The following is an 8,182-nucleotide window of genomic DNA, read 5'->3' on the forward strand; positions in this document are numbered from 1 at the left end:
GGGTTGTGACTGGACAATAACATATGATGCTGTGATTATTACTGAATAAACAGTTTAAACAGGCTTTATAATAATTTTTTCAACTCAAGAATTTTAATTCTTATATGTAATACTCACTCATGTATTTAATTATCTGTATAGTTGTGTAATTGTTTATATTTTATGAACAAACTTTTTAATATATACATTAGAAAGAAAAAGGATCAACAAAAGGAGAGAATTATGTGAGCAAAGAGAAGACATCAAATATATGAGAACTCATACATTGAGGTATATAAAAACATGCCACACATTTCAAACTAACAAACGGAAACTAACAGCAGCAGAATTAATCCTAGTGTAGCTTGAAAATGAAAAAAAGGAAAATGCTTCTTGTTTGACTCCTACTGAGTTCAGCAAAATACCTCTTCATGACTGTCCATTCTTTCTAAATGGAAGAGATTGAATTAACAGGATGCTTGATTCCATCACTAGTTTCCCCTTTTAAAGGGAACACTCACAAGATCTTGATTGTTGACTGATCTTTCAGATGAAAACAGGCCACCCTCTGAATAATGACTATAAACCAAAATTAAATAGTTGCTCATTAAGTGACACTACATATTGTGTACTGTGACCAAACTAGAGGTCCTGGGTACAGAAAAAGAGTTTGTATAATAAATATCAGAATACAGACACAAAATAACAGAGTAATTATTGCACCAGAAATCTTTATTCTATGCTAGATTTATTCTTTAAATCTTTATTCTATTTTAGATTTTACAACTCTATTAATATTTTTTTTTCAGTTCTGTGTATATATCAGGTAGAGAATCAGTACATAAACTGAGATCAAGACACTATCAATTCTTCTCAGACAACTTAATCCTATATATAATAAGAGATTTTACAAAAATCTTTATGAACTCATAAATAGAAGACACTTGAAAGGGAGAAACTAAAATATTGTATTAAAAACTATGCCTTTGTATTTCTAACCATATTGAAATGAGAATCATGGCTGAGGTTTGCAGAACAGGATGGAGAATATAAACTAAAATCTTCCATTAAAATTAGTTAAATTCAGAGTTTGTAAAAGAATTTCAGTCACATATTCTGTCTCATTAAAGAAAAAATATTTAGTGGAAATATATCTATTTTCATAACACTTTGCCACGGACATTTTTTGAAGTAATTTCTGACCAGAGGAAGAAAGGAAGTGAGTGAGAGATGCTGACAGATCAACCCTAACTGAAAACCTGAGTGTTCTTTTAATCCCCAGATAGCCCCATCATCTCCGGGGCCTGCCCTTCCCACTGGCCAGGGACTGCAGTCCCTCTGGTCTCGAGTTCACTCAGATACTGGAACCACCCCTCAGCATTGTGGCAAATAGCAAAACCAGTAGTAAAACTGTTTGTCACAGAATACATAGACAATAATATGGTGGTGGTGTTTGGCTTTCCATCAGCCAGAAGTAAAGACCATTTACCATAGCATCCGTATTCTGTGGAAGGTTGTGTAGTTGCTAATTCAACATCAGCTACTCCATGCACATGAAACAGTGTTCTTACCATGTTTATGATACATGCATTGTTGCCTTGTTTATAGATCATTTTTGACTTTCAGTATATCTTTTGAATGAGCTAATGCTACCTACACATTCAGTTAAAGTCAGCAGAAGTACGAGCACCCTGTCTTTCTAGTTAAGCATATTGAAATAATTCAGCAATTAAACCCAATGCTAATGCAAGCAGCTCTGTTTCCATTTTACTTGCCCATGGTCTTTGCAGAATATCAAAAGATAGTAGACTTATTCACTACAGCCCAGTCAATACATCAGTGCAAAATGTATGGAAAATGCTAATTTAGTGCTTTTGCACACTCTTCTATGTACATAAATGGCAACACAGAGCAATGCTACACTGAGTCTAGAGAGACTAGAATCTTGATGGAACAGAAAGAGTAATCACTCCCACTTCTTTAATTATTTGAAGAGACTGAAGGTTTTTTTCCATGTTAATCAGTTCTGAAGAGAACATAAACACAGAAAGGCAAAGATCTTCAAACAAGAGTAAACAAAAAATATCATATTTTAACCAGATAAAATGGCCATATGAGACAGGAAAAGTTAATGAAATCACTATTGGTCTATCACTCGCTAAAATTTTGTTTCAAAATAGGATGGGAGGAATTAATGATGACCAAAATTCTGAGCTCAAATCATTAAAAGACGACACAATAGATATTACAGATGTGTATGTCCATGGATCAACTCTGGTTTTATATAAAGCGATGTAAACTCTGGAGTGACCAGCCATGACAGACATTTCCAGAACAGTAGAAGCTCCAACTATGAAAGCTGCCAAGTCTATTCCCTCTCCTACAAGATAGTACACATGTCATCTTAATAATATGCTTAACTGTGATTGAAGTCAAGAGAACTCTGGCATAAGTTTAAAGAAGTTGAACATATGGTTGTGAGATTTACTGGCTCAGATTCTCTAATTGCAGCTGGGAAAGGCTGGACAACAGATAAAGATCTTTGTAATTCTAGATCTAGACAAGAGTACCAAAAATACTGAGAGTAATTAGGACAACACTCACTGGAGAGGAAGAAATAAATTTTGGTTCTTTCATAAGCAGTAATGTCCTAGATATAAACTTATGTAAGGAATAATATCTTTTGTGTTTTTTTCTCACATGCAGTGAAAAGAAATAATCCTTTGTTTAAAGACAAAGAAAAGTCTGATAAAATGACCTAGTAGAGTGACTACCAATTTTGGCTATGTTTAGACTAAAAGGGCAAATTTAGAGGTCCAGTCTCATGAAATGTGAATCTAAGGGAACCAAGACAAGGAAAAAAATCTGAGTTTACATTAATATAGCCTACATCATAGGATCAGGAGAAGATGCAAGTTCTGCCAACTCAGGTTCTGCTTTAAGTTTAGTCCATTATTTAAAATGATTATAGGTAAAATAAAACCAACTTTCTTCACATAAGAACAGGCTAACTTTCCAGTCCTGTAAAACATCTATCTCCACCATGAAGCTAAGATCTGTACTATGAGTCGGTAGGCCAGCAATCACATTAGGGTTACATTGTAGTACATTTATAATTGTGATAGCCACTTTGAAATAATACCAAACGATGGAGCACAATAGATCTATAAATATTAAGACAAGATGAAATAATTTATGTTCAGAGAAGACAGATATGAGATGTGGAAATTTTTGAATGATCAGATATCTATATCCATGATGATCTATGGCAATTTTTGTAATATATACTGCAATATGAAGTATTAGTCCACAACAAGATTATTTTAAGGGCCAAATAATTCTCTGAATTTGATCAAAGACAGAATCCTTCATGTAGCTAGGCTTGCACAAGAGCAGTCACGGTAAAGGAAAGGCTCAAAAGAGTTAGTACATAATGAAAAGGACAGATTGAGGCTCCATAACCATCCACTAAAAATCCTGTAGGATAAATAATAATTAAAACTACATGAAAAACAATTGACTACAGAAAAGCTTTTGGTATGCAGTATAGCATACAAGTACAGCCTTGCTATCTGTTATGAAGGTTTGAATAGATGTCTTGAAATGAGGGCATCCTTCAAGTTATCTTAGTTTAGTGATCTCCTTACCACAGGTTCTCTGGGGAATCCATGTTTTTCTTCTTGTGTATCTTCAGGCTTCTGTGTGAGAGACTGACAAGAAGGATTACTAATGCAAATGAGATGAGGCTACTCTTTCTTAAACACTTGAAATCCTCATTGCCAATGGAGAATTGTATATTATATTTAATGAGGCATACGTTAAAATGAAAATGGCATTTGACCCTCAAAATGTGTCTCCTTCTGAAGCTGATACAGGATATTGTTCCAATCTGGGGGTTGCTCGGATGTCAGATTGGTGCCTGATGACCATACTTAAGGCTGCTCTAAAGTATGCTGTTTTGAAACATCCATTCCAAAGATGTGCCAAGAACAAAGAGCATCACATCTTCTCTAAGCATGGATTTGATAGGAAAAATTGCTGAGTGGTTAGTCTTAGGGAAGCATTGTGGTAACAAAATGATTCTTCTTACATGATTTAGTTTAAGAACAAAGCATTCTAAAGCAAGAAATCACTTAAAAGTCTTTGTAAATAAGTAACAGTAGAAGATGCTTAATCTTATAAAAATTCAATGAGCAAGACAAAATTAAAGCTTATTTGGTCTTGCTCCATTTCAAAGCTTGACTGCTTTTATAGTTTTATAATCATTCTGCAAAACACGAACTTGGGGGGGGTGGGGGGTGGGGGAGAGCTCTCTGGTGTCAGCAGCAACTTTTTTAATCCTGATTTTTTATTTTCTCATGAGGTTATGCATGACCTCCAATAACATACCTTCAGAGCCTCAGGACTGGAATATTCTTTCCAGGATGTGTCTTGTTAAGGGCTGCTCTTTAGCCAGACTCTGTATCCACCAAAGGAGCAGCCTTTGTCCATGGATTTACAAACATTTGTGAATAAAAGCTATTATTTCCAGTGTCCCTTTGTGCAGGATATTGTGTTTGTAAATACTGATTGTATCAAGATAACCTTAATAAGCTTTCTGTCGTGACAGGTTGCCTTGGAAGGTTCATTTGGCTGGAGGAACTATCCATATATTATCCCTTTCTATACAGAACAAGCAATGGTGTCAGATTAGGCCTAACAGAGGTTTTCATATTTGAAAGAACATTCTCTTTCTCTAATTTTTATTTAATTGGCATTACAAAACTGCTTTATGAGTACTAATTAATCTACAGTTAAATTCAGCATTACTATTCCCATATCATTAGTGAGCTAGGAAAGTAAGAGGATTTCATGTCCAGCCTATCTCTAATAAACAAGCTATTGCCAGAACTGAGGCACAGCACAAGTCTCTCTCTTCTGAGCACACCTCATTCTTCTGAAGAAACTCTCTTCTGACCTGTGGTATCACATACCTACCTCCCTGTCTCAGTTCTCTCCCTGTTCACGGGCCATCTAGCCATTCTGCTCCCTCAGCTAAGGCCAGTGCTTGTATGGGCTGGATCAGAGAGCTGAGCAGGTGAAAATGAAGAGATTTTTTGGATTTTGTGTGTGTGTGTTTGGGTTAACTTCCAGATGCACCAGTTCCCCAACCCGACTGACCACATGGCTGCTTGAGTGCTCACACTGGCAAGAGGGAGACAGCAGAGTTGGGTGCAGGGATGCTTCTCTCAGGCACAGCTCAATTTTAGGTTTGTTTAAGCTGATCACAAAACTGTGTCCATATCTTTGGAGAAATGGAGCCTTCAGAGAGCCATATGGTTTAATAAATGAAGTATAACCAGTAAACAGCCAGAATGGATTAATATCAGTAAAGACTTGCCAGCTGCTTTCAGTGAGGTCAAGAAAGTGGCATATTTATTTATTGCACCACTAAACATTAATTTTTAAACCGCTGATCAGCAAATTCATAGATACTGTATATCTAGAAAGCTCCTTTTTCTTTTCTCTCCCAGAAGAAAAATGTTAGTTCAAAACATCACAATGTGTACTTTTCACTGATAGGAGATCTCGGCTCATACCATTTACTTGGTTGTCTGTGTAGAGGCCCATTATGCATAAATCAGTAAAGAGAAATAGAGGATTTATTACACAACGAAGTTTTCCAAAAATGCCTTAATTTCTTGTTCAGGAAATGGCACCATTGTTTACTTGAAACAGATATGTTAAGCGGCCTGGAGGAATTTTGTTTAAGGAGACAGATTAGCCATCATTGTGAGTAAGAGTGTTTCATTGTTCTTGACAATGGCAAATAGGAAGATATTTTGATCTGAAGGTAACTAGCAAAAAATGACAAAATGATTCCAAAGCTTGATGAATTTTCCAACTGTAAAGCTGAAATGAGTCCAGTTCTTGGGACAAATTTCAGATTACTCAGAAGGATTGCTTGATATCAACAAGAAATCAGCATGAAGCATATCTGTAATTTCCATTATATTAACTGCAATGCATTTCATATACAGATTAGTAGACCTGACAAGACGCTATGTCAACATTTTAAATCCCTCAAATTTTGTTATCCTGGGGTCAGATTAGCAAGATGTTAGTGAGCAGAAAGATTGCTCTCAGTCCTTTTCCACATGAAACACCCCACCACCCCCACCCCCGAATCCTCTCAACCTTTTTTCCCACCAACAGTATCTATAAGCCTTTCACCTTCCATCCCCTTCTCCCAAGCTCCAGTCCTCCCACTTCCTTAAGACCTCTATGGACATTCCTCACCTTCTTTCTTCCCACTTACTTCCCTGAAATCCATTGGTGCCCAGTCCACTGAATTTCCCATCAAACCTCCCTGGCTTTTCCCATTCACTGTGGTCTTACCTACCCAGGGACCCATTATGCCACAGGTACAACATTAAGTTCTGCCTTTCCAGAGATAATGTATTTTCAAATTACAGCCAATTCTGGTGAACTACTAAAAAGGCAAGTATAAGCCAATTTAAGAGGAGAAAGATAAAACTGAAACATTTTACATATTACAATACCCAACACATAACACTCAAGACATTTGTTTTGAATGAGATCATGTTCCCATGCTTCAACCCCCTGTGGAGCAGAACTGACCTGTTCCACCATAGCACATGACAATGTGTTGTCATACGGTAGCTTAAAATCTCTGCTGTATGCAGATTTTGCTGTTTGCAAGATGGGATGAGTGAGAAGCTTGTCAGGCAGCTAGCTGTGGTTCCAGATTCTTCAGCTAATTCAGTGCTTGTCTGGACAGCTCTAAACAATACCAGCTGCAAATAGACCCCCTTGGGATCATTTCCTAATTGCAGATTACCAGACACAGCAGGGCATCCTTTCTTCTCCAGGGGTGATCCTTGTGCTGGGATGGAGGAGACGAGATTTATGAACCAAGCATGCAAGCCTCAGCTAAGAACTGCCTGCGCAAGACAATAATAAATTGGTGAACACTTGATTAATTTCTGGTGCTTTGTGCTGTTTCATGCAGGAAATCTATCTTTTGCCATACTAATATCAGCCTGTTGATTCATCAGTGTGGGTATTATACACCACAATGGTTGCACTGCAGTTCATTCCAGTGACTGGTATCTGGGTTTATGCTAATCCAGGACTGTGCTGCCCTAACAGATTCATGTATCTGTCTCATCACTTGTACTGAACTCACTTGTCTGGTGCATCTGACTTGAGAAAGCCTTTATCTCGTGTTTTTCCCACAACAGAAATCTGACTGTCAGGTCCTTGGTGTTACATCCATTGATGCAAAGAACATAAAGTCTTTATGCTTAGGACATGTTTTCAACTGAGGAAGTTTTAATAGCAGTGGTGATCCTTAAAAATTTAATCCTTGTTAGTGACCTCTTTGTATTTATTGCCAAAAAATACTTGGAAGTTTCAGGTATAATGTGGGGCATTCATTTTTCTTACTAATCTTTGGAAAGTGAAGATGTCCTGAATGAAAAATGACAAAACACTGAGTAAGATATAAAACTCCCAAGACTGCATCTGTGAATGGCTCTCTAAAATCACAGAAGCTTCCAGAAGAAAATTTTACTGCTGATACCTATCTTAATGTTGTGTCTGCGAAGTGTCAGTCTTACGGTGCTACCCAACTATTACGTGAAGAATAATTTTTCCCAACTGTTGCTTGTGATAGGATTTTCTTCACCTGTCGCTAGAGGGCAACGCAGCTACTCATATCATTACACCACTCCCGATGTACTCCCAAGCAACTCTGCTGAGATACACGGGTGCGAATTACATGTCAAAATTTGAGGATTTTTTTTTTCCCTACAGAACCTGTGCTCAGGTGCTAGCTTTAATAGTTACTTGTTGAATACTTTTGAATGGACAATCTGGAATGACATTGAGAAGAGACCAGTTAATGCTCTTCACAGCAATAGGACTTCTCTGTTTATCTCACTTCCTCAAGGGGTCATTGTCCACTGCAGTGCTGAGAACAATAACTGCAATCAGGATCAGACATGTAGTCCCTGATTTTCAACTACCGATGCCAATGGGAGATTTATCACTGACTTAATTTCGTACAGGGTTTAGTCTTTGGTACTGACCTTTACCTATAACTTGCGTATACCAGAATATTATTCGCCCAGGTTGGATTAAACTGACCTTCTGCAAAGGGATTCAAGAGCAACAGGTACCTTTGAATTTTGTGCAGGTT

The sequence above is a fragment of the Athene cunicularia genome (assembly GCF_003259725.1).
Source record: "Athene cunicularia isolate RWA chromosome 1 unlocalized genomic scaffold, athCun1 chr1_part2, whole genome shotgun sequence".
NCBI lineage: Eukaryota > Metazoa > Chordata > Aves > Strigiformes > Strigidae > Athene > Athene cunicularia.